The sequence below is a fragment of the Cetorhinus maximus genome, chromosome 8 (assembly GCF_964194155.1).
Source record: "Cetorhinus maximus chromosome 8, sCetMax3.hap1.1, whole genome shotgun sequence".
NCBI lineage: Eukaryota > Metazoa > Chordata > Chondrichthyes > Lamniformes > Cetorhinidae > Cetorhinus > Cetorhinus maximus.
The window spans coordinates 51,315,208-51,341,171 of record NC_135886.1 but is presented as its reverse complement, the minus strand read 5'-3'; the positions used below and the strand labels follow the sequence as shown (position 1 = coordinate 51,341,171).

At 46.8% G+C, this 25,964-nt stretch overlaps 1 protein-coding gene across 1 annotated transcript in view; it reads right to left on the bottom strand.

The window, feature by feature from the left end:
* The window catches only part of sycp1 (synaptonemal complex protein 1), a 270,092-nt gene that overhangs the window by 189,300 nt on the left and 54,828 nt on the right, over nt 1-25,964 (bottom strand). The gene's annotated exons all lie outside the window — the stretch shown is intronic.

Here is a 25,964-nt window from a genome sequence, read left to right as displayed (position 1 = left end):
GCTCCCACTCCAGGGACGCCCGGCCGCAAACATAGTCACGGAAGAGGGGCAGACAGTTGAGCCGGACAACCCTCTCGACCTGTTAATTAATAATAAGATCTTAATAAGGACATGACCATGACCACAAGGAAGTCCTCCTTCCTCCTCAACCTACCCCCAACACTGGGTGGTTTCCCCTTTATACTCTTTTGAGCAATCAATTAAACTAAATTAAAAAATCAAGGAACAAATTAAAAGGCAGCCCCTTAAAGAGATACTGCAATAACACAAACTCTTAAAGGAAACTTAAAAAAATTCAAAATAAAACATGTTTAAAGGGGTCAATAAAGCACTCCAGTCGACACGATGTCCACCGGGCACAGAAGGCCTCGAACATGCCATGTACTCCCTCTCCAAGGACACCCGGCCGCAAACGCAGCCTCGGAAGAGGGGCAGGCAGTCAGGTCGGCTTGCCCCCTTTGTCACCTGCTGTTAATGGCCCAGGAACATGCTGGGGGAGGGGAGGGAGGCCCCACTGGTAGTTTCCCCTTTATATACAACCCATTGAAGCACTTGGCCAATTAACCTACAATTATCAAATTAAACACTCCTTGCCAGTTAACTGTTTCCTACCCTAACACAGGCTATCTTTGCCAATGTGATACGTCCAAACTATATGAAGATTAAAATCACCCACAATTATGACAGCACCTCTCTTACAAGCCCCCATTATTTCCTGATTTATACTCTGTTCTACAGTGTAGCTACTCTAAGGGATACTAAACTACTCCGACCCAGTGACTTATTTACTTTGCTATTTCTTATCTCACCCAAACTAATTGAATATCTTGATCTTCCAAAACAAGATCTCTTCTCACTCCTGTACTGATCTCATCCTTTAATATCAGAGCTACCCATCTCCTATTCCTTTCTTCCTGTCAAGGGCAGTCACTCTCACCTCACCTTGGAATTCAGCTCTTTTTTCCATGTTTGGTCCGAGGCTGTAATGCGATCTGGAGCCAAGTGGTCCTGGTTGAATCCAAACTGAGCATCAGGTTATTCGTAAATGCCTCTTGATACCAGTACCAACAACATCTTCCATTACTTTGCTGATGATTGAGAGTAGACTGATGGAGCAGTAATTGACTGGATTGGATCTGTCCTGCTTCTTCTGGGTGGGCATACCTGGACAATATATGAGGAAAGCATCCCTTACTACGACAGCAGAAAGACTGCTGGAAACTGGGCCCTCTGAAACAGTAGCTTCGCTCAGACAAGAGTCACCACAGGTCTCTCAGGCTACATGAAATCTACCTAGTCACCCTCAACAACATCTCAAAGGAACAGGAGTAGACCGTTCTGCCCTAAGGTGGCTGTGCCGGCTCTTTGAAGAAGCTGTCTGATTAGTTGCACTCCCCTGCTCTTTCTCAATAGTCACTATTGAATCTGCTTCCACCATCCTTTCACACATTATATTCCAGTTCATAACAATCAGTTGCGGAAAAAAACATTTTCCTTATGTTACCTCTGCTTCTTTTTTGAATTACTTTAAATCTGTATCCTCAGTTTATTGATCTGACTCCAGCTTGAAAAAGTTTTTCCTTATTTACTCCATAGAAAATATTCATGATTTTGAACACCAGTATCAAATTTCCCCACTAACCTTCTCTGCTCCAAGAAGAACAATCCCAGATTCTCTAATTTTCCACATAACAGGAGTCTTGCATCCTTTATTCCATTTTAGTAAATCTCATCTGCACCATCTCCAAGACCTTGAGTTCCTTCCTAAAGCACAGTGTTTGATGGAAGCATTATCACAGCTTCCTGGGTAGTGGGTAGTTGGCATGCTGGTTAGCGGGCGATAAATAGAGTTAAAGGGGTGATTTTTGGTCAAAGTGGTCAAGATGTGATCTTAAGCTGAACCACTGGTTTAGTCCATGTTTAGAACACTACACAACGTTGGTGATGGAGTTGAACCTTGTGCTATTTATGGCTGCCTGGAGGGTTGTGAAACACATTACCACTTAAAATGCTTGACACGGTCATTTCTGTGACTAGCACTTCAACTCTCCTAATGGCAACTGTTTGGGAGTAAGCATACTGTTGATGTCAATCTCAAGCACGACTTAAAGGGATACTCATCATGTCATGTTCTTTGCTGCTGATGTTGTGAAGAGGACTTCTGAAACGCAGTGGATGACTTTCTGAGACATTTGGTCAAGACTTCACCAAAGCTAAAGCAACATTTATTCCAAGAATTATCTGAGGTCACTTGTTCATGACTCTGCTATACTTAGGGAAAAATTCTCCCCCAGGGGAAGTGCGGGAGCAGGCGGGTGTGCCTCCGATCGGCTCCCCCGATCGGGGCCACACATCCATTTTATGTGGGTGGGCCAATTAAGGCCCACCCAATGTGATGTCCGCCAGGAAGCGCTATGCGCTCCCTGTGCGGGCGGGAGGAGGGGGAATTCCCTCAGCAGGGAGTGCACTCTTTTGCGCACGTGCAGGGAGATCGGCTCCAAATTAAAATTTGCAATACAAATGATAGAAAAATTTCCCTGACATGTCCCCTCATGTGACACTGTCACATGAGTTGGGACATGTCCATAACTTTTATTGAAACCTTTATTAAAAATTTAAATACCCTCACGAAACCTCATCCCACCCGTGGATGAGGCTTCGTGCTTTTTCTGAAGCCAGCCAGGCTCCCGGCCTGCCCGCCAATTAAGGTTGGATGGGCAGGTCCATTAATGATTTTAATTAGTTTCTCAGTGGCCTCGATAGGCCGTTGGCAGGTTGGCGGGCGCACAGCTGAGTTGGCTGCGCTCCCGCCGACCTGAAAATGGAAATGATGCGGGGTGATGTCGGGAGTTCCACCTGCGTCAGTGAGCGGGCCCCACTCCCGCTCGCCAACCAGAAGATCCTGCCCTTAAGATTTCTAGTTTTGGATTCTCCAAAAGCAGATAGATTTTCTTTATGTATACCCTTTCACCCATTTCCATGCACTAAATATGATGTAAAGTTACCTGCATATACATATGAACATACAAATTAGGAGCAGCAGTAAGCCATTTGGCCCCTGGAATCTGCCCTGCCATTCAATAAGATCATGGCTGACCTGACTGTGGCCTCATGCCACTTTCTTGCTTACTTCCTATACCCTTTGACGCCTTTGTTAGTCAAGAATCTATCTGCCTTTAAGTTAAAAATATTTACTGACCCTGCCTCTACTGTTGTCTGGAGAAAAAGAGTTCCACAGACCCATGGCTCTCTGACAAAAGAAATTTCCCCTCATCCCTGTCTTAAACGGGAGACCCTTTATTTTTAAACAGTTTCCCATAGTTCTTGTCTTCCCCACAAGGGGAAATATCCTCTCAGCATGCACTCTATCAAATCCTCTCAGGCTCTTATATGTTTCAACAAGATCATCCCTCATTCTTCTAAGCTCCAGTGGATACAGGCCCCAACCTGTCCAACCTTTCCTCATAAGATAACCCCCTCACTACAGGAATCAGTCAAGTGAATGCTTTCGGAACTGTTCCTAACGCATTTATGTCCTTTCTTAAATAAGGAGACCAAAATTGTACACAGACATAGGTCTCACCTATGCCCTTTACAGCCATAGCAAAACATCCCTGCTTTTATATTCCAGTCCCCTTGCAATAAATGACAACATTCCATTTGACTTCCCAGTAACTCGTTGCACCTGCATACTAACTTTCATGCACTAGGACACACAGATCCTTTTGTACCTCAGAGTTCTGCAATCTCTCTCCATTTAGATAATATGCTGCTTTACTATTCTTCCTGCCAAAGTGGACAAGTTCACGTTTTCCCACATTATACTCCATCTGCCAAGTTTTTGCCCAATCACTTAACCTATCTCTATCCCTTTGCAGACTCCTTATGTCCTCTTCACAACTTATTTTCCTACCTATCTTTGAGGCATCAGCAAAATTAGCTACTATATATTCAGTCCCTTCATCCAAATCATTAATATAGATTATAAAAAGTTGAGGGCCCAGCACTGATTCCTATGGCACTCCACTCATCACATCTTACCAACCCAGAAATGACCTATTTATACCTATTCTCTGTTTCCTGTTAACTAACCAATCCTCTATCCATGTTACTCCCTACACCATGAGCTCTTATTTTGTCTAGTAACCTTTGATGTGGCACCTTGTCAAATGTCTTCTGGAAATCTAAGTACACCACATCCACAGGGTCCCCCTTATCCATGTTGCTTGTTACTTCCTCAAAGAACTCTAATAAATTAGTCAAACACGATTTCCCTTTCAGAAAACCATGTTGACTCTGCCTGATTTTATTGATATTTTCTAAGTGCCGCACTATAAGAGATTCCAGTATTTTCCCTATGTTAAGCTAATTGGCCTGTAGTTTCCTGCTTTCTATCTCCTTCAATCCTTTCTTGAATACAGGAATTACATTCACTGTTTTCCAATCTGACAGGACCTTTCCAGAATCTGAGGAATTTTGGAAAATCAAAACTAATCCATTTACTTTCTCACCTAGGATGAAATCCATCAGGATCTGGGACTTGATAGCTTTTAGTTCTAATACTTTTCTCAGTGTCCTTTCCCTGGTGATTTTAATTATTTTAAGTTCCTCTCTGTCTTTCATCTCTTGATTACACAATTACTTTTGGGATTATTGTTATTTCTATCCTCTATAGTGAAGACAGAAGGACAAGGGCAGCAGATAGATGGGAACACCACCACCTGGAAGTTCCCCTCCAAGTCACTCACCATCCTAACTTGGAAATATATCATCGTTCCTTCACTGTCGCTGGGTCAAAATCCTGGAACTCCCTTCCTAACAGCACAGTGAGTGTAGCTACACCACATGGACTGCAGAGGTTCAAGAAGGCAGCTCACCACCACCTTCTCAAGGGCAACTAGGGATGGGCAGTAAATGCCAGCCCAGCCAGTGAAGTCTACATCCCATGAATGAGTTTAAAAAAAGATGCAATATATCTGTTTTATTTTCCATTATTAATGCGCCAGACTGGCAAGAGGACCAATGTTCACCTTAGTTATTCTTTTCCTTTTTAAATACGTGTAGAAACCCTTAATATCTGTTTTTCTATTTCTAGCTAGCTTTCCCTCATACTCTAATTCCTCCCTCCTCATTATTATTTTTGTTTTTTTTATATTGTCCAAACTTCTGACCTGCCATTAATCTTTGCAGAATTGTACTCTTTTTCCTTTAATTTGATACTATCTTTAACTTCCTTAGTTAGCCACAGATGTCATAGAGTTGAACAGCACAGAAACAGGCCTTTCGGCCCATCATGTCCATGCTGGCCATCAAGCACCTATTTCTTCTAATCCAGCACTTGGCCTATAGTCCTGTATGCTATAGTGTTTCAAGTGCTCATCTAAATACTTCTTAAATGTCGAGGGTTCCTGTCTCTACCATCCCCTAGGGCAGTGTGTTCCAGATTCCAACAACTCTCTGAGCGAAAACATTTTTCCTCAAATCCCCTCTAAAATTCCTGCCCCTTAAATCTATGCCCCCTGGTTACTGACACCTCTGCTATGGGGAAAAGTTTCTTCCTATCTATGCCCCTCATAATTCTGTATACCTCTATCAGGTTCCCCCTCAGCCTTCTCTGCTCCAAGGAAAACAACCCTAACCTATCCAGTCTCTCTTCATAGCTGAAACACTCCAGCCCAGGCAACAAACTGGTGAATCTCCTCTGCACCCTCTCCAGCGCAATAATATCCTTCCCTGAAAGTAATTCTTTCTCACTAGGATGTATCTTTGCTGACTGTTTTGAAATATCTCCTTAAATGTCTGCCACTACATCTCTACTGACCTATCCCTTAACCTAATTCCCCACTTTACTTTAACCAGCTCCATCTTCATACCCTCATAATTGCACTTATTTAAGTTTAAAAACACTAGTCTTAGAGCTATTCTTCTCTCCCTCAAACTGAATGTAAAATTTAATCATGTTATGAACACTGTTACGTACAGGCGGGGTTCAGCACCTGGGCCTGAATTTTACCCTTGGGGGGCGGGTGCGATTGGCAGGCCCGCGTTCAGTCGGAATACGGGCCGCCACCCGTGATCAGCACCCAACTGCGATTTCACGCTGGCGAATTAAGGCCCACCCAACCTGAAATGCGTCTTCCCAAGGATCGGGAGGAGCTGGGTGGGGGTGGGGGCCTGTCAGCCGCTAGGTCCAATGGAAACCCAGCAGACAGTTTAAAAATGACACAGGCAGCACCTTGAAGGCTGCCAGAGAAGAACATATTTGCAGCATTCTGAACACCAAAGAGATGACGTCAAGTGCAGCTGGAGAAGCCAAATGGGAGGGCAGGTGGGTTGGGCACTCAGCTTCCCCGGGTTTCAGATGAGTGCCTTGCAGCCGCCTGGAGGAGGTGGCTGCCAGCTCAGCAGACACAATGTTGTGTGGCGCACATGGGTGCAGTGCTGCAAAAGGTTTAATGACCTGCTGCGTTCGGCAAGGGTGACTACAGTGTTGGCATGGATCAGTGTGTTGAAATGTTAAGCTCTGGCCATCCACCCCCATGGAGTTCAGGGGTGTTAGAGTCTGAGTGCCAACTGTCAATGGCGCCGGAGCTGGCCAAGGGCATGAGCCCTGGCTGCCTGGACTGAGTGCCTTGCATTTCGAGGACCATGACTCAGATGTGCCCTGCAAGGTGTTCCTCAGGTGGGGTTGGCCAGGATGCAATGGCGCTGCAGACAGAGAGTGAACTAGTCCATGCTCCTCTGTCATTTCAGGAGAAGACGACCCATAACGACATTGAAAGGTCACGGAGAGGCGGAGGCCCCACCAAGCCTCCTAATCCAATCCGGATTTGAGCAGGACGCTTTGGAGCTGGAGAGGCGCCACGCCTCTTGGTCAATCAGCCACAGAGAGGATGGGGCATCAGCCAAAGGTAAGAGTGCAATGCACAGAGATAAGAGTTTCAAATGGTGCAAATATTCTTGTGTAGTCTCATCATTGATGGCAGCCTCAAAACTGGAGTCCCCATTGTTCATTGAAAGAAGATGGCACTATGATGCTGATCTCCTTACCTCACCAGGGTGCCTGGCATGCACAATGATAGTGTGATGACTTAACCTAATTACATATTGTTCTCCCTTACATTCACCAACATGCACTCAATCACAGGACCCCAAAGAGCCACCCCTGATGCCAGAGGTCTGCCAGGCTTCACATGCACCTACGTCACTCACGCTCTCTGAACCAGGCACCAGCGCAGATACCAGCACCTCGGTGGATGTTAGATCCTCGGTTAGAATGCTGGAGCACAGTGGTGAGGGCACTTCACACTTGCTTGAGAAGTAGGTGAAGGCAGAGAGTGCCCAGGGCGACAGCAGTCGGAGGACTACTGGAGACCAGGACGATGCTCAGTCAAAGGCAGATGATGAGCCTCTGGAGTCATCCATTAGGCGGCAGATGCGGGATGTGCCAGGAGATCTGGCGGAGATCAGTGAGAGTATGCGTGCCATAGTGTCTGTTGTGGGGGAGTCCATATGGAGCATGATCACTGCATTGACTCTCAAGGCCAAGTGCGATGCCTCCTCCATTGAGAAAATGATGACTCTCGTGGAGAGGCAGCTCCAGGAACAGAATCAGGGGTTCTTGGGGTTGTGCTCGGATCTGCAAGCCCTCACACAGGCAATGACCTCAGGTGGCCAGTGCTAGTGTGGGAGATGGATGAGGCAACCAGTATCCTAGCTAGGTGCCTGTCCATCATTGGCGAGCATGAAGGTTCAGAGCAACTTCACGTTGGTGTACGAGCTGCATGTTGCTTCTGCCGGCTCCTCTCAGCGTGCTCTGCATGACAGCAGCAGCTCCTCCACCCCTCTACCAGTGAGCGTGGCATCTGACAAGGCTGCGATGCCAGCCTTGGCTCCTTCCCAGGTAAGGCCAGCACAGGCTCTACTGGCCAGAGGACAACCACCAAGGCCAACAAGACATCAGAGTCAGCAGGCTGTCTCCAATGCTACTGTCAGCGAGGGGGAGGGCACCAAGACGTAGCACTCGCAAACGGAAGTTTAAGGCACCATGAGCACACGAGATCATGGGTGGTCTTCTGTTGTGTAATGTTTTGTTTATGTTTACTGGTCTGGGAAGGAAGACTAGAGAAGGTTATGGTTTTTTTTTGGATTGTCAAAGTGAGATAAATTTTGTTTTTGTCGTAATGGCCTGTGTATGCTTCACCTTTTCATTTTTTTGGTGCAGGGTATGCCAGTATGTAATGCTGGACATGAGTGGCTCTAAACTTTATTGCACAGGCACTGAGTGGACTTTGGGGTCAAAGGAAAGGGTCATTTTAGACATCCAGGATGGAGGCAGCATCCCCGACTTGAGGTAGAAGCAGATCTTTTGTAGTCTAGCTGAAGGAGTGTTGGATCAAGGTGTCCCTGGTGTCCCTGCCTCCCTGAAGGATACAGAGGTCTGCCTCCAAGCCCTCAGCATTCTCCTCACTGTGCTCCTCTTCTGACTCACTACTGGATTCATCCTCTGTGGCCTGTGGAGATGTATCAAGATCCTCTTCCTCCAGTGGGTCCCCCCTTGCCAGTGCCAGATTGTGGAGAGCGCAGCATGCAAACACTATCAGTGACACCCACTCTGGGGGGTATTGTAGTACACCCCCTGGACGGTCCAGGCATCAGAAGCGCATCTTCAGGAGACCCATGGTCCTCTCTATCACCACCTTTATGGAGGCATGACTCCTATCATAACGCTGCTCTGCCTCTGTTCTTGGGTGGCGGAGAGGCATCATAAGCCATCTTTTCAAGGGATAGCCCTTGTCACCCAGCAGCCATCCATCCAGTCGGGCCGGAACACTGAATAGCCTTGACGCCTGGGAGCGTCTCAGGATATAAGCATCATGGGAGCTGTGAGGGTACCGTGCACAGACTTGCAGAATCTGCGTCCTAGGGTCACATACTTTCTGGACGTTCATCGAGTGGAATCCCTTCCTGTTGACAAAGGCACCTGGCTGACTCGCTGGTGCCTTGATGGACAGGTATGCGCAGTTGATGGCACCCTGGATGCGGGGGAACCCAGCAATCACTGCAAACTGTCTGGCCCACTCAGCCTGGTTGGCCTTGTCCATATGGAAATGAATAAATATCATTACCTGCCTGAACAGCTTGACTCAACTGTGGACAGCTGATTGGGAGACTCCACAAAGATCCCCCACTGACTCCTGGAAAGAGCCGGAGGGATAGAAGTTGAGGGCCACTGTGACCTTCAGAGCCACTGGCATGAGGTTTCCACCCATACGGTTGGAGGTGATCTCAGGCCCAATCATCTGACAAATGGAGGTCACGGTCTCTCTGGAGAGGCGAAGCCTCCTTCAGCATTGCACCTCAGACATATTGAGGTAGCTACATCACCGCCTGTAAAACCCTGGCAGCAGGATAGTGGCGTCTTCTGCAGCCCTTTCTGCCTTGGACTACCTGCTGGCCCTGCACCCCTTGTGCCTGCACCTCTCCTCCCACAGGTCACTCCCTGGGAAGCTGCATTGAGACACCTGGCTTCCTCTCCCTTCTCCTCTCTCTTCCTCCTCAGAGGAGGTGCCACCAGCAGAGACCCAATCTCCATTACTAGGGTAACAGAAGGCTGTCTGATACATGGCGGGGTCCACATGGTCAAAAACTTCTGGGGGCCTTGGAGACACCAATGAGTCCTAAAATGAAGCCTAAAAACGCTACAAATGAAGTTTAGAACTGAGATGAAGCTGTTGTGTTCAAATAAGCAACCAGCAGCAAACTATCATTTAAACTGTTCACTACTCACACTGGCAATGCTGCTGACCCTTTTTTTCCCGGCCTTGGATGAGGCTTTGCAAAATGTGTACTGACCACACCCATGCACGCCTGCCAACCTGAAGATTTGCGTGTGCGTGGATGAAGTCAGGGCGCTCGCCTGACATCTTCTCGCACTATTTTACACCCAATTGGGTCAGGCGCATGCCCACGAGGCGTTAAATTTTACCCCAGATGTTTATTTGCAGATGTCAAGGATAAAACTGCACTCTGATGGAAGAACTCATATGAATTGTAGCTTCAAAATTTTATGAAGAAGTCCCCTAATCAGCCTGTGAACACCCCTATAACTGCCTGGAGCTACCCACTCTTCAGCCTCCACCCACCCTTCAGCTACCTGTGACCAGAAGATAATCCTTCCTGCCTGACACCAGCCATTCAGGACAACCATAAAGTCTGTGGAATCTGCTCATGAGCCCAACCAAAGTAAGAACCCGGATGGCCCCACAGTTTAGTCATAACTTCCTGAATATCCTCCTCCAAGTTGTTCAGGCAAGGCGGGAGGTCCTGTTCCCTAGGGATCAAAGGAGACCTTCACCACAAAACCAAGCAAACCTGGGTGGTCATCACATAGCACATCAGCAGCCATGGGTTCATCCAGAGAAACTGGATCCTGCAAGTTGGTCAACGTCCTTCTGCGCCCTGCTCGGGTGCGTGACAAACCTCAGTCTCCTTTGGGGAACTCCCAAATGAATAGGTGTAATGGTGCGGATGCTGGGGAGGGAGAGCCATGAGAGGAATGACTGGAGCTCTGTCAGGGCTGTAAGCCTGACATAAATGAACCATGCAAGGTGGTTCCCAAGTGGCTGAGTAACACATGCATGTCACTGGCCACAGAAGCAGCAGCAAGTGTGTAAGGCGCTTAGGCAGTGTGTTCACTGTAGTTGAAATCCTGAGGCTAGTAACTCACCTTCTGTCTCCCCAAAATTTATCCACCATCTACAAAGCACAAGTTAGGGGTGTGATGCAATACTCTCCACTTGGCTAGATGACTGTGGCTCCAACATCACACATGGAGCTCAATATCATCCAGCACAAAGCAGCTCATTTGATCGGCACCCCATCCACCACCTTTAACATTCACTCACCATGCCTCTTTCAACTTCAACAGCACCGTCCAAACCCATGACCTCTACCACCTAGAAGGACAAGGGCAGCAGACGCATGGGAACGTCACCACCTACAAGTTCCCCTTCAAATCACACACCATCCCAATATGTAACTATACTGCTGTTCCTTCACTGTTGCTGGATTAAAATCACTGAACTCCCTTCCTAACAGCACTCTTACTGTCCCTACACCAGAAGGACTACAGCAGTTCAAGAAGTCACCTCACCACCAGCTTCTCAAGGAGAATTAAGGATGAGAAACAAATTTTGGCCTTGCCAGTGACGCTCACACCTCATGAAAGAAATATAAAGAAGTCCAGCCACTGACGCCACTCTCACATGTCTCCATAGGAGAGGTAGGTGCAGAATGCAAGGGAGAGGGCACAGAATAGTGGCGATGTCCTCCTAATTGTGATACTGACTGCAATGGAGGAGTCAGCAATGCAGATGGGTGTTTAAAGGGCGACTGCTCCATCGCGAAGAACCATCTGAGGATGGTGAGTCGCCTTAGAAATGGGCATGGGGGAGCAAAGGGCAAGCATAAGGGATGGTCGCGCTTTCCAAGTAGCATACTTGTGTTTGATCAGCAATCAATTCTATGGGCGTCTGTCTGGTGGATCGACCGGGCCCTGATCTTTATGTTTTCTCAAGCAGGTCAATTGCAGGACCAGACAGCCTCTAATTCCGGGTGACATCCGTCCACCTCTGAGTAGGAGCAGGAGACTTCAGAGGGTGCGGCATTGCATCCTTGCCTCGCGCCCTCCACCAGTGCAGATGTTGTCACTTCAATTGGTATGCAGGGGTTAACAGATCCAGGGTCACAACCTGGAAAGAGTACTACACAAGCGCCAAACAAGCTGTCGGAGGCTGTGACAGCTGAGGCCTGACACTCAGAGGATTGTAGGAGGACAGGCATATGCTCAGCCCCAGGATAATGGCGAGTTTTTGGAGTTAACCATAAGGCAGATGTTGGACATTCAAAGCGAGAAGCGTGAAGATCTGGCAGATGTTCCAGGGGGTATGCACATCTGGATCAGACAGTGAAGGAGTCCATACAGGCCATGAGCGCTGCAATCTCCTTCTCAAATGAACACGTGGACTCCTCCATTGAGACACTGGCTACTCTCCTATAAAAGTTACATCCAGCAGACCATTCAGTGGTGGCCAGAGATGGGGACAGATCTGTGTGCCATCACCTTCTCCATTAGCGCAAGGGGTCAGTGGCAAGGCAAGAGGGGTCAAGGCACCTGCAGTTACCACCAGCTCCTTGTCTGTCTCAGGTCCAGAGAGAGGTATAAGTGTGCTTCGGTAGGGAGGAACAGCAGATCCCATTACATCTGGGAGCACCTCTCAGAACGTTCCTGATATGGGCATCGCCTCCTCAGCCCCTCTGCCGGTGACACCAGCACCGGGACAACATGTGAGGCTCCCGTACCTGTGCAGGAACCCCTCAGCATACCAAAGCCCTACAGGCCTCAAGTAGCCAGAGCACAGCTGTCAAGGTCATTCCAGGTCACGGGGCAGCAAGGTCAGCACTCTGCCTCCCCCTCAGCTGGGAGTTACGGTGGAGCACCACTCAAAAGCATTCATAGCATATTTATGAAAACACCCTGGACAGAATTTAATGCTTCCCCAGAGACAGGCTGAGAGACAGGGGAAGGCATTTATTGGGGTGGAAAGATATGGGGGTGGGGAGGGGGAAAGATCCACCATATCTTCCTGCCTTCTCAAGTCACCCCAATTAAGTCCAGGGTGGCCCAGAGGCTAATTGAGGCCCTTAAGTGGCCGCTTCAGGGCCTCATCCCACGGCTGCTGGTATTGTACCAGTGGCAGGCAGGGGCCATGCAAACCACTAGGTAAACCCTGGCGGGTGTGCCTACGACCTATTGGGAGGGGGCAGGTCCCACCTGCTTGGGCAGCCCATGCCCAAAAGGAGAGACCCATGGCATCAAGGGCCACTCAGGCGGGCAACACCCACGTGGCCTTTAAACTGACCCACCCCATCACCCCTCATCAAAGCCTCCCTGACTGACCCCAGCGATCCCACCTCACCTAGCTTTCCAGACTCCATGCAATGATCCTGTTCCAAGGCCTTATGTGCAATTCTGGCAGTGGCCAGTGCTCCAGGTGGCACTGCGGTACTAGAGAGCCGCTGCTCTGATTGGCAGACAGCTCTCGGAGGCAGGACATCTGCCCTGAAGACATATGGACCCGGTCGGCAACCAGGCAGATGCTTGGTTGACCTACAATCAGGTCGGGGGGGGCCCAGAATTGGCGAGGCAGGATTGCTACCAGCACTCAAGATAGTGGAAGGGGAAACCTTGGGTTTCATGGGTGGTAGATAAAGTCATGAACAATCACCAATGTTCAAGTGTCAATGCAATAAATGTTAAATGTTGCTTATGACCTTCTCAATTCAGTGATGGTGGTCATCCAGGATTGCAAGGGCAGGTAGCGTCGACCCAGGGGATGTTTGGGTTTGACTATGGCATGTGTGTTCATCATTGGGCATGTACAGAAGCATGATGTGCTAATGGCCAAGAGAGTCTAGGCTTCCAGCAGAGAGGAATGGCTTTTGTGTGTTTGGAGTATGGATCTTTGTCTGGATGGCTGAAGTGGTAAAGGTCAGGAAAAAATGTGCGAGGTTAAGTGTTTCCCCGAGCCTCCCCAGTGCCCAGATCTTGGCATCCTCCCCTCATGCCTGTCAGGTGCTGTGACTCCTCATCGGCAACTTCATCGCCTTCCTCATCTGAAGATGCCTCACACTCCATTACGTCTTTGGCCTCTCACCTCTGCAGCACGAGTCTGTGCAATGCGCAGAAGACCACCACTATCCAGGAGACCCCAGCTGGATATCCTAAAAAATGCCACCCAATTAGTCCATGCTCCTGAATATCATTTTGAGGAGACCAATGATAGGCTCGGTGGTTGTTCTGGCTGCGGTGTGGCTTGCATTCTGGTATTCCTCCACCTTAGTCCTTGGGTTCCATACTGGTGTTGTCAACCATCTCTTCAATGGATAACTCTTTTCAGCAAGTATCCACCCTTGCTGGTGCATTAGTGGGGGGAGGGGTCGGGGGGTGGCGGCAAGATGCGAAAAGCTGTGACAACTGGGAGTGCCAGAGAATGTAAGCTTTGTGACAGCTCCCAGGATAACAAGCACACACCTGCAGGATCTGTTGGCAGTGGTCACTTGTGAGTTTGACACTGACGGAGTGAAATCCCTTCTGGTTAATGAAGCCACTAGCTGGTCTGTGGGAACCTTGATGGCCACATGGATGCAGTCTTAGACACCTTGAACCTGGGGAATCCAGCCATAATGACAAAGCCTCTGGCTCACTTGGTCTGACTGTCCACATCGGGCTGTAAACTTGATGTACTAGTTGGCTCTCCTGAAAAGGGCATCTATCATCCCCTTGTTGCAGTGGTGTGTGTTTGATTGGTAAATGCCACACATGTCTCCAGTGGGCTCCCAAAATGAGCCTGAGGCAAAGGAATTCAGGGCCAAAGTGACCTTGTGAGTACCAGTATCAGATGCCCACCAATGCAACTGTAGCTGACCTTCGCTACCATCATGGCACACAGATTGGTCATGGCCTCTCAAGGCTGGCGCTTTCTTCAGACACAGCCACTCTGACATCTGGAGGTAACTTATCCATTGCCTGCACACCCTGGCCACTGGGTACCCTTGTCTCCTTACATGTCTCTGCGGCTGGCCACCTTTGCGTCTTTCTGCCACTTCCCTATGACAAGGCTGCCCCTGCAGGTGGTCAACAGACCTACGATGTCTGTTGCCATTTTCCCGGCCCTCATTTCCTCTCCAGTTCTCCTCCTTGCTGGATGAACCTCCTCAGCAATGCTGTCTTAAGGTGGTCACCTTTCCCCTTGTTGTAGAAAGGGCAATGAGTCCTCTCCCCTTCTTGGGCCACTCTCCAAAGACCCCTCTGCTAGAACTACCTATTCAAGGGGGCCTCAAGCCACCACAAATGTGTTCCCTTCTCCTTTTTTGGTCATAAAAGAGCGCAGCAGGCACCTACAGCCAAAGCTTCCACCCCCTGCGTACACCTCATAAAATTTTGAAGATCACGTAAAATTCTTGTCAATCGCCTTGTCAAGTACCTTAGTTGGCCTTTAGCTGCTCATTTTGGGATGTTGAGCAGAGTCCCCATTCGACTCACCGCTCAACTTTAATAAAATAGCGTTCCAGCATCATGTGTTGGGGGCCTGACTCAATGACATTTTGCGCTATTTTACGCACCCCACCCTCCCCCCACCCCCCGGCCCGCCTCCAACCCTTTCTGCTTCGCAAAGGTAAGATTCTGGCCTGAGTGTTTCCAATTTAGCTTCTTCTATTTCTATATCTTCCTCCTCTTCACAGCAAAAGAACAGAAACATTTCCATTGGGAAATCTATGTCGCGAGTCCAAATCTTTACTTTTTCGGAGCTAAAACTTGTGGCAAAAGATCAGGCTGAGCCTCCAAAGTACCAAACAGTTCATTATGTAGGCAAACTTGCAACAAACTTTACTTCCAGCAAATGAAATGACTTCATCAAAACAGTGTCTACCTTAAGGATAACTTACTGTTGTTCCCACCCTCACTTATTCTGTGGCAGCTTTCCATCTCCTAAGTTGTTGGTTTGTGCCATGGCGGTCGATTCTGTGTTAAGCATCGCCTTGTATGACTCAGTAGCCCCACTCTGGCATTACAGTTCCTGCCACATTTGCTGCAGAGGAAGACAGTGGGCTGAGAAATTGCACGATTCACTGGCTTCTCTTTTCTCAGGGCCCTCTTCTTCTGAGCTTCTCGTTTCTGCTCACTTCTTCGAATGCCCTTCCAAACAGTAAACCTCCAGAAATGCGGTTTAGATAAGGGGCAGAAGTTGGGGAAAATGCGTCAGAATAGTTAGTCTTGTCTTCTTGATGCTATTGAAATATGGTGGCATGGGATCTCAGCAGCCTGCAAATGGAAGCAGTGATTTTTTTATGGCAGGAAAACTGGTTTTGAAGTGGTAGACTTTCCTGCCCCATTCAGTTCCATTTACCGTCTAGCTCTTCCCCAACTCTTCAGATGAAAATTCAATCCCTTGAGCCAGTTCATACCATGAGGAAGGAGGCATGTGATGGCAGGTCATGTAACACTGCTTAGTCCCAGGAGAACACTACAGTACAGAAAGAAGTTCAGTGTCTTGACAAAGCAGCCAAGCAAGGAAACAACATTGCAATTTTTATTTACTGTCCTAGACTATCAGTCCCTCACTCCCTAACCTCAGTGTTCAAAGGCCGCCTCAGAGAACTGCAGTATGCACTAGTAATCTCTGGCCATCCCATTTGGTTCATGCAAATGGTCTTTCCATGCACACCTCTCCTCACATGTCCTTGCTTATTTGCCACTCCTATAATTCCCTTCTATAGCCCAGGTTCTCGCTCCCAGGTCAGGTGCGCAGAGACAGGAGAATTCCCAGCTTTGTAAACCTGACTTTTAAAAATAGCTGCCTGGGTGTCGGAGGCGGGCAACCCGGGAAGAAGTAAGTAGGCTGCCAGATGCAGAGGTGGGCTGGGCAGGAGGCCTGCCTCAGGGCTCTTCACTGGGTCCAAAAATACAAAATAATGATTAAAACATAAAACATCCCTCCAGCCCTCACAACCCCTCATCCCCCAAACACTCCCCATGCCCCATCCATGCAAACCATGCCACCTCTGCCCCTGTACCTACCCCATGACATTTTTTATCCCTGTGCCAACTTAGTGCCAACCCATGCGCACCCACTGACCACCCTTTACCCTTATACCTACCATGCCAACTCCCCCATTTTCCATCATGAGATGACCTCAGGACCCATGCAGAGATGAGATAATATAAAGTTCTATAGAATAAAGTTCTCAGTGTCTACTGCAGACTTCATTACATTGAGGAAAACACCCTCATTCATAAAAAACCCATTTACTACATTTGCATTCCTTCAACTAAATAAAGCCTTTTAACAACAAACATTTATTTCAAGTGCACAATCCCTGATAACAACAAGCATTGGAATTCATAGTGCCACATCAAAAGGTTTATAACCACTTGTAGCTGTCAATCAAACTGTGAAATGGAAGGCACTCTACTGTGATAATGGATGGTTGTGAATTCAGTCACACAGGAGTAATCCACTAATGGAAGCCCTCAGGTTTATATCAACAGATAGAGTGGAAGAGCAAGCAATAATATATTTTCTAAACACTCCAGGCATTTTTTCAGAGATTTAAAGGGCAGAACTTTTAAATGCCTTGACGGGTCCCTTTGACAGGTCCTTCTGATAGTTTTAAAAGTTGATTTTGACAGGTCCGTCGACAGTTACAATGAGCCTGACAGTAATGAGTTTATGCACCTTTTAAGCACATTTATGCCTACTTTTAACACTTCCAAAGGGCACCTGACCTCCACCAAAGGGCACCTAACCATCCCAAAAGGTGTCCCAGGACCAGATCCAAAGGGGTGCCTTACCTCTCCAAAGGGGTAGCCTGGCTATCCAAATGAAACCATCAAGTTGAGACCTGCTCTTACCTTGTATAATCTGCATATGTTGCATTTTACAATCCTGACTTACCAAAATCACACTTCAGTGGAGGCAGCTAATGATTTAAATGTCCAGCATCCTCTGCACATGCATGAATTGCATTCTACCCCCATTCCCGCCCCTGCAAAAATGGAAAGGCCCATGTGCCGGGGCAGGATTTCTGATTCTTGGGCGTTTCCGCTATTTTCACCACAGCGGAGAGCCTCTCCAGCTTCCCCGTCATGGCGAAAATCGGGGTCAATATGTCTGTCTTTTGGCAATACACACTGTCTGGGTATGTTTGCCAATCACAGACCTTACTCTCTTTCTGCATTTCTCTTTCAGAAAAAACTGGCCCATAATGCCTGAGGTTAGCTAACCAGGCCTTTTGATTTTTATCCTCCATGGTGGGCGCGGCGGGGGGAGGAGTGGGGAGGTGGTGGTGGATTCTGCAGCTCCTGTGAAAAGGCACCAAAAAGGCACTTGTTTATTTCATGGATTCAGCAGTTCTTGCCTCCCTTGGCTGCCGGATTTCCCAAGCCCAGGAAATCTTAGTTGGCAAGAGTGAAATGAAAAGGGAGATGAAACATGCAGCCTTGTTGTACCAACCCACCTCCAAATAATGGACTGGGTGTCAGCCCCGCATAATTTCCCTTTTAAAACTGGAAGTGGGCAGGTTGGCTCGGGTTTGAGATTTTTAACATCTTTATATCCCACCTATTTTTGATAAGTCTATGGTGAGGAAGTGAATGTCTAAGGTGGTGGATGGGGTACCAATCAAGCGGGCTGCTTTGTCCTGGATGGTGTTGAATTTCTTGAGTGTAGTTGGGGCTGCATCTATCTAGGCAAGCGGAGAGCATTCCACCACACTCCTGACATGTGCCTTACAGATAGTGGACAGACTTTAGCAAGTCAGGAGGTCAGTCACTCATCATGGAATTCCCAGCCTCTGACCTGCTCTTACATAGGAACATTGGACTTAGGAGCAGGAGTAGGCCATTTGGCCCATGCTCCACCATTCAATAAGGTCATGGCTGATCTGATTGTCTTCCCAAGACCACTTTTCTGTCTATCCCCCTCAACACATGACTCCCTTGTCCATCTAACTCAGTCTTAATTACAGTCTTAATTACCCAGCCTCTCTTGCTTTCCACAGAGAATTCCACAGACAAACGACTCTTAGAGAAAAAATTTCTCCTCATTTCCATCTTAGAAGGGAGACCTCTTATTCTTAAACTGTGTCCCCTAGTTCTAGTCTCCCCACAAGAGATAACATCCTTTCAATATCCACCCAATCAAGTCATCTCAGGATCTTCTGTGTCTCAATAAGATCACCTCTCATTCTTCTAAACACCAATGGGTATAGGCCCAAACTGTTCAACTTTTCGTCCTAAAATAAGCCCTTCATCCCAGCAAATGAACCTTCTCTGAACTGCTTCTAAACCTATTATATCCTTTACCAAATGAGGAGACCAAAACTGTACACACTACTCCAGATGTGGTCTCATCAAGGCCTTGTACAGCTGCATAAAATTTCCCTACTTTTATATTCCATTCCACTCACGATAAATGCCAACATTCCATTTGCCTTCCTAATCACTTGCTGCATCTGCACACTAACATTTTGTGATTCATGTACCAGGACACCCAGATCCCTCTGTACCACAGAGTTAGGCCAGAATCTTTTGCTCGGTGTGCGGGGGGTAGGCCCCGCATGTTGACACGTAAAATAACGCGCGGTGACGGCGGGCGTGCGTCCCGATGTCACTGCACGTCATTCCGATTTTCAGTTTGGCGGGCGCACACTGGAGTCAGCTGTGCGCCTGCCAAGCTGTCAAAGGCTATTAATAATCTAATTGAAGTAATTGTCAGGGCTGCCCTGACAATTAAGGTTGGAGTGCAGGTGAAGAGCCCAGGCGGCCTTCGCATTTTTCATGGAACCTCATCTGCGGGCAGGATGAGGTTTCATGAAGGGTTTATTAATTCAATAAAATGTTTCAAGAAAATTCATAAATGTGTCCCAGCTCATGTGACAATCTCACATGAGGGGATATGTCTGAATAATTTTATTTATTCTTTTTTTCAATTTTTGATAATGAAATTTATCTCCCTGAGGCAGCTCCGTGCTCTTTCGCGCTCTCTCTCCTCCCCCCGCCCGCACAAGTAGCGCTGAGCGCTTCTGGGTGCGCGTCATGCTGGGTGGGCCTTAATTGGCCTGGTCACGTAAAATGGCGGTGCGCAGCCGATGGCCCCCAATCGGGAGTGTGACGTTCGCCAGGAAGCGCTATGCGCTCCCTGTGCAGGCAGCGCTATGCGCTCCCTGTGCAGGCAGCGGGGGAGGGATTCCCTAAGCCGAGAGTGCGCTTTTTCGCGCATGCGCATGAAAGAACACACTCAAGGCTAAGTGCTGCCTCAGGAAGATCGGCGCCAAACTCAAAAATGTGAAATGTAGAAAAATAAAATTTCCCTGACATGTCCCCTCATGTGACACTGTTACATGAGTTGGGACATGTCCATCACTTTTAATTAAACTTTTATTAAATTTTTAAAAACCTACGTGAAAACTCATCCCGCCCGTGGATGAGGTTTCATGCTTTTTCTAAAGCCCGCCAGGGCTCCTGGCTTGCCAACTAACCTTAAGGTTGGACGGGCAGGTCCTTTAACTACTTCAATTAGTTTGTAAATGGCCTCAATTGGCCGTTGACAGGTCGGCAGGCGCACAGCTGATTTGGCTGCGAGTTTCGCCCGACATCATCCCGCGTCATTTAACGTGTAGGCGAGCGGGTCCCGCCCCCCGCTCATCGAACTCAATATCCTGCCCCATGTTATTTCGACAGCAGCCCACAGAATCCATAGACCACTTCATCAGCAGATACAGAGAAAAGGGTACGTATTGTGTTTTTACACAGTAAGAACTAGCAGGCAGAATTGTTGAGTTGGTAAATGTGTCCATTCCCATGGAAGCATTCCAGCAAGATCTGCTGGACAAGCCCAAAATGTATAGCATCAAAGAGCTACTCAAGGACAAACGCAAGTACAATGCAATCCTTGCAGGTCAACGAAGCTTACAGGTCATAAGTACAACCCCAAATGCACTTACTAGAACACCCAAATCTAGGAAACATGTGGAAGGTGTGGCCTTTTGCATGTACTAAGGCATGTGGCAGAAAGGACCATTGGAGGCGGCAGTGCAGTAGAGCAAAGGCTGATGCAGCTACAAAGAGCTGTGCACTGATCCAAACCGACCATACACAATGGGTACCTTTAAGCAAAAAGGATGACCGTTCGGTATCCTATCACAAACATATACCTGAGGTGACTGACAAACTAAAACACGAAGATGATATGCGCAACGAGACGAAGAGCAGTGAACACGTTTTCGACCATCAATTTCATGGAAAACCTTAGGTGCCATCACACCATCCAAAGTGTTTGCCAAGATTCAAATTATCTGCCCTAGGAAAGTTGGTAAAACTACTTGTCATTGGCCAAGATTGATACAGGGGCAAGTGCCAACATCCTACCTCTGCGGATTCTAAAAGACATGTATCCACAGACATCAAAGGCTATGGCGAGAGTTACTAAGGCAAAATTTTCAGCGTACAACGATTCACTTATTCCATGGGCAGTATTCATAGTTCTGGAGTGCAATTACAATCAATCCTCCTCGGTTTCACAGATGTTCTACATCATGAAGACTAAAGGCCCAGCGATTGCAGGTCTATCAGCATGCCATGACCTCACACTAGTGACAATCCATGTTATGTCCAACTAATTTCAAGTCAGGTCAAACTCAGAAGCTACTCCTGTCACCTCAGTTCATGACCTAACATCAAAATATTGAGAATGTTTCAACAAAATTAGCAGTTTCAAGAGAGCTGCAAAATCACTCTTGCAGGAGAATGCAAGCCTGTCAATTGATCCTCTACATGAGAGCAGCATTCACTTACAAGACAAATTGAAGGTTGAATTAGGCAAAATGGAGAAAGACAGAATTAGTAGAAAATTATAAGAGCACGCAAGCTCGTGTAACTCAATTATGTGTTTCATGAAGAAGGACGGATCATTGAGAGTATGCTATGATCCATGATATTTAAACACAGCTTTGAAACATTATCCTTACAAAAGACCCACATTAGAAGAGTTAAATCCAAGATTTGCAGATGCAAAATTCTTTACGAGGCTTGATGCCAAGCATGGTTACTGGTCAATACATCTCACGGAGAAGTCCCAAGAACTTACTACATTTCATACCCCATTCAGATGATACTGTTTTCAATGACTTCCTTTCAGACTATCTGTTGGCCAGGATCTCTTTCAAGCTCTTTCTAGACCGCATCACATGCACTGTGCCAGGATGTAACTGTAATGCCGTTGACATTGCTGTTCTGGGACAAATGAAGCAAGAACATGACCATAATCTGCACTTATTGATGCAAGCAGCATGTAATGAAGGATTTGTGTTCAACAGTGTGAAATGTACCATCAACGTGCAGCAGATCAATTTCTTTGGTTCAATTTATTCCAGTGATGGCATGTGTCCTGATCCAAGTAAAATAGAAGATATTAAATCCATGCCAACTCCTCAAGATAAAGACAATCTTTGAATTAGTTTAGGTCTCTTTAATTTCCCATCTCCATACATTCCCAATTTTCTCAAAAATCATCCTCACTAAGGGACTTGTTGAGAAAGGATTTGCCTTTTCTGTGGCACAAAGACTCCCAATACCTCTGTCCTGTATCCATTGCTCAGAAGCACTGAAAGTCATTATCAGAAGCATCAATATTGGAGACTACCACCCTGGAGATAGATGCCTCGCAGAAAGGTCTGAGAGCATGCATACTGCAAGAAGGCAAACCCATTACATTTGCTTCAAAATCTCTGTCCATTACACAATCAAAGTACTCCAACGTCAAGTGGGAAACATTAGCTTTAGTGTTTGGATCATGTGTTTTCATACCTATTTATTTGGCAAAAATTTTTTGATAGAGACCAACCACAAGCCACTGGAGATTATTTGGTGAAAACCATTGACCAGTGCACCCCCAAGATTGCAACACCCCTTCATAAAGATTCAACATTACAACTGTGAGATCAGAGGTACAAGCTAGGTAACTTGATGGTCACATCGGATACACTTAGCAGATCGCCCAACCCAGCGAAAATAGATATATCCTTGGATCTTCAAGTTGACTTCATTGACACCAAACTTGAAGATGTACTCCAAATTGATCTGATACATTTTGCACAACGCAAATGCCAGCAGCTACAAGAAGAAACGGCGAAAGCTTCCACACTACAGAAACTGTGGAAAACCATCATGAAAAGGATGGCCTGATTCAATTCAGCATGTACACGAACAGGTGAGACCACTTTGGCCTTATTGGGACGAACTAGGCATATCCCAGGGAGTCGTTTTCAAAGGCAGGCCTCATCATACCCAAATCTTTGTGACCTGATATTCTTCAACAACTTCATCACTCATACATGGGTATAGGTTAGACGAGAAGACTTGCTAGAGAGTCAGTCTAATGGCTAGGTATGAACAGTGATACTGAACTTATCGTCAAGAAGTGCAAGGCATTCAAGAGTATATGCCAAGACAAAGAACCACTGGTTCCACATGAAGTGCCTACCCATCCTTGGACCAAAATCACATCCGACCTCTTTCATGTCCATGATATTGACTTCATCAAGATCATCAACTACTTTACCAAGTACCCCATTATTTGACAGTAGCACAATATGTCAAGCACAACTGTCGTGCACAATCTAAGTGCTATTTTCAATTCACTTGGCGCGCTTAGAGAAATCATCACAGATAATGGTCTGCAATATATTGGTAAGCAATTTCAGGAGCTGTAGGAAAAGCAGAATATCAATCACACTACTTCTTTTCCTCATTCCCCTATATGTAACTGCCTAGCTAAACGAATGATTCTCACAGTGAAAGCCCTAGTTCTCAAATGTAGGCAGACCAAGCAAGATCTACACATTACACTGCTGCTTCTGAGAGCGACACCTTTAAGTGTTTAAGAAATTAGGGCCTTTGGTAAACTGGTATTTCATGAAGAATATAGCACTCTTATGAGATTAGCTAACACAGTATTGATTCTCTCTCTGGAATGGCAATTCCTAAGCAGGCAACAATTCTAAACAGTCCCTTGAAACATCACGGTCACTTGGTCCAGGCTTCCATATTGACATTCCTAAGTTGGTAGGATGGCATCTTGTGTACCAATGCATCTGTCTTGTGGACAGGTGCATTTATGACAGGTGTCAATTATCAATTCAAGTGTTTAGAAAGGGCCAGAAAATCTGATCCTGAACATGAGGTAAAAAGCTGACCTCAAGCAGGGTGACGGACAAGGGGGCAAGTGACCCCATGACATGTTGGATATCTGTCCTGTATCCATTGCTCAAGATGGTTCGAATAGGTGAGTGACATTGGGTAAGCTACCAGCCCCCAGAAAAAGGATATATTAACAGGTGCTCGCAGGCAGGGTCAGTCCTGGTCAAGTGACAGTGCTTACCAGGCAGCCGCCTTTTTTAGATGGAAGGTGGACCAGAGGAGGAGGAGAAAGACCAAGGGAAGAGTTCCCTAGTACTTCGGCTAAAGAATGTTGCTATCATAAACTACTGAGATCAAAACACACTGTGCCAACCGTTCATTCATCCTATGGGATCGGTAAACCATTCTCAACTGTCACGGGTCGTATACATTTTCTGTCGAATTAATGCGTCATATCAAAACTGTTGCTTCTTAGTAAACTATTTTAAAATTACTTACGAATAGTCAACTACCTATCTTAAGTACTTTTCTACTTCTCTTTAGCTCTGAAGAAGAGTCATATGGACTCAAAACATTAACTGCTTCTCTCTCAACAGATGCTGTCAGACCTGCTGAGTTTTTCCAGTATTTTCTGTTTCTTCAGATTTCCAGTATTTTGCTTTTATCTTTTGCCTAGCTTAGGTGTCTGTGGCCCCCAAATCCAAAATCTTACAAGTCTAACTATTCCGACACTGGCAGAGCTCTTTATTTGGCAGACCAGTCCATACCAATTGACCTACACTTACACATTCTACTTTCTCAGAAACTGGAGAGCAACTTTTAAAACTGAAAGAGAAAATCACCATTGTGCATGATAAAAATGCAGGTACAGAATTGCCAAGTTTAAAGTTGGAGCAACAAGCTCGCATCTAGGATCCCACAGAAGGTACGTGGCAACCAGCCGAGGTGACAAGGATTTGTCACAAGGTCCTATGAAGTCATTACAGACAAAGGTGCAACGGTGAGGCATAAACAAGGACAAATCAGATCCATTCCAGCTCCTCAACCACCATGCAGTCCTACTGCATCAAGGACTAGAGTCCAAATGCAACCAGGAACAACATCCATGAATGACAACCCCAGAGCATACTGTGAGCAATTAAAGAAACCTCGAGACAAGGTTACCATTACAAGATCTGGGCGTACCAGCAGATTACCTTTACGCTTTAGAGGCTCATAAATTCATCAGTCATCACTTCTGTAATGGTGACTACACATAAACATATATTGTAAATAGTTATACTTCTTTGGAAGGGGGGAAAGTATCTTTAAAAAGGGGGATTTTGTAATTATGCCTTTAAGGGATAATGGCATGACATCACTAGAAGGGATGTGTGTCATGCGATTCAGTCTTAGTTTCACTTTCGCCTGAATACAGCACAGCTCCAATGTCTTCAAGCTTTCTATCCATGTATATCTGTTTTCATGTGCCTAGTCTAAATAAACAAGCCCGCAATGTACTTACCCAAGCCCTTATGATTGGTGTCTTTATATCAGTATAACAACATGACAGCTGGTAATGCCACATGACACGATGGAGAGTATTCTCTATGTGAAGATGAGGCTTTGTCTCCACAAGGACTGTTCAGTGGTTACTCCTACCAATACTGTCATGGACAGATGCATTTATGACAGATAGATTGGTGAGGTTGAGATTGAGCACGTTTTTTCCTCTAGTTGGTCCTCCCACCACCTGCCACAGACCCAGTCAAGAAGCTATGTCCTTTAGGACTCGGCCAACTCGGTCAGTAATGGTGCTACCAAGCCGCATCAGGTGATGAACATTGAAGACACTCACCCCGCCTCCTCACCTCCACAAAGTAAATTCTGTGCCCTTGACACCCTCAGTTCTACTTCCAAGTGGTGTTCAACATGGAGGAATATTGCTTCATCAGTTGAGGGAGGGCAGTAGGTGGTAATCAGCAGGAGGTTTCCTTGCCCACGTTTGACCTGATGCTATGAGGCTTCATGGGGTCCAGAGTCAATGTTGAGGACTCCCACAACCTCGCCTAGGAGGACAAGAGAAGCAGGTGGACGGGAACACCACCAACTCCAAGTTCCCTTCCAACTCACTAACCACCCTGATTTGGAAAAATATTGCCGTTCCTTCATTGTCACTGGATCAAAATCTTGGAAGTCACAAACTAATTGTGGAAGTATCTTG